This window comes from Lipotes vexillifer, unplaced genomic scaffold (assembly GCF_000442215.2).
Source record: "Lipotes vexillifer unplaced genomic scaffold, Lipotes_vexillifer_v1.1 scaffold1268, whole genome shotgun sequence".
NCBI lineage: Eukaryota > Metazoa > Chordata > Mammalia > Artiodactyla > Lipotidae > Lipotes > Lipotes vexillifer.
This window is the reverse complement of record NW_006789000.1, coordinates 334,039-336,362: the sequence shown is the minus strand read 5'-3', so window position 1 is coordinate 336,362 and position 2,324 is coordinate 334,039.

Below are 2,324 nucleotides of genomic sequence, written 5' to 3'. Positions count from 1 at the left end.
GTTGCGGGGCACAGGCTCCGAACACGCAGGCTCAGTGGCCATGGCTCACGGGCCTAGCCGCTCTGCGGCATGTGGGATCTTCCTGGACCGGGGCACGAACCCGCGTCCCCTGCATCGGCAGGCGGACTCTCAACCACTGCGCCACCAGGGAAGTCCCCATGAAATGTATTTTTTAAATAACAAGACTTGAACATCAAAATCACTCCTTGACCCATGGACTGCAGATGCTGTGTTATCAGGCATGAAAACAATATTAATCTCATTGTACATCTCCATCAGAGCTCTTGGGTGACCAGGTGCACTGTCAATGAACAGTAGTATTTTGAAAGGAATCTTTTTTTCTGAGCAGTAAGTCTCAATAGTAGGCTTAGAATATTCATCAAACCATGTTATAAACTGATGTGCTGTCATCCAGGCTCTGTTGTTCCATTTATAGAGCACAGGCAGAGTAGATTTAGCATAATTCTTAAGGGTCCTAGGACTTTGCAAATGGTAAATGAGCATCAGCTTCAACTTAAAGTCAACAGCTGCATTAGCCCGTAACAAGAGAATCAGCTTGTCCTTTGAAGCCAGGCACTGACTTCTCCTCTCTATAGCCATGCAAGTCCTAGATGGCATCTTCTTCCAATTTAAGGCTGTTTTGTCTACATTGAAAATCTGTTGTTTAGTGTAGCCACCTTCACTAATTATCTTAGCTAGATCTTCTAGATAACTTGCTATAGTTTCTACACCAGCACTTGCTGCTTCACCTTGCACTTTGATATTATGGAGACGTCTTCTTTCCTTAAACCTCATGAACCAGCCTCTGCTAGCTTCAGATGTTTCTTCTGCAGCTTTCCTCACCTCTCTCAGCCTTACATGGAATTGAAGAAAAGAGAATTAGGTCCTTGCTCTGGATTAGGCTTTGGTTAAGGGAATGTTGTAGCTGCTTTCGTCTTCTATCCAGACCACTAAAACTTTCTCCATATTAGCAATAAGGCTGTTTCACCTTCTTATCATTTGTGTGTTTACTGGAGTAGCACTTTTAATTTCCTTCAAGAACTTTTCCTTTGCATTCACAACTTGACTAACAGTTTGGTGCAAGAGGCCTAGCTTTTGGTCTCTCTAGGCTTTCGGCATGCTTTCCTCACTAAGTTTAAACTAGCTTTTGATTTAAAGTGAGAGATGTGCGATTCTTCCTTTCACTTGAACACTTAAAGGCCATTGTAGAGGTTAACAGTACTGTATCGCATATGTGAAATTTATTGAGAGTATACATACATATAAAACTATACATATAAAACTGTGTGAGGTGATGGGTATTGTTAATTAACATTAGTGTGGTCCTCATTCCTCAATATAAATATATATCAAATCATCACATTGTGGTCCTTAAAGTTACACAATGGTATTTGTCAAATATATCTTCTCCGTAAAGCTCGATGAAAAAATAAAATCTGAAATAAAGAACTGACAATGAAACAAAAAGCAGGCTACAACTGAAACTTTTCCCTGTATTAGCAAATACCAGAGTATAATTATGTAACCAAATCTATGTTTTTGTTTTTTAGTGAAAAAGCATGGGTACTAATTTTCCAATCCCAAATAAGTTATTATTCATGAGCAAACTAATAATCATATAGTCTCAGACATGATAATTTCAAGAGATTGTAGGCAACCACATACCCTTTCTGAAAACATTACCTTTTTACATAAACTAACTAATGAGAAGACAAAGTAATGAATTAAGTATTTGAGTTATGATTTAAAAAGAAAATCTGGCAGTGGACAATAAAAACCACTTAAAATTTTCAAATCCACTAGAAGGCTGTTTCATCTACACTGAAAATCTGCTGTTCAGCACAGCCTCCCTCATTAACTATCTCAGCTAGATCTTCTGGATAACCTGCTGCAGCTTCTGCCTCAGCACTTGCTGCTTCACCCATGTTCTGAAAATGCCCCTTTTGCTTATACCTCATGAATGAACCTCTGCTACTTCAAACTTTTCTTCTGCACCTTCCTTGCCTCTCTCAGCCTTCACAGAATTGAAAAGAGGTAGGGTCTTGCTCTGGATTAGGCTTAGACTTAAGGGAATGTTACGTCTGGTTTGATCTTCTATCCGCACCATTCGAGCTTTCTCCACATCAGTCACAAGGCTCTTTTGCTTCTTATCATTTGTGTTTTCATTGCAGTAGGTTTAACTTCCTTCCACAACTTTTCCTTTGCATTCACGACTTAGCTGTTTAATGCAAGAGGCCTAGCTTTTGGCATATCTCAGCTTTCAGCATGCCTTCCCCACTAAGCTTAATCATTTCCAGCTTTTGATTTAAAGTGAGTTATGTGCA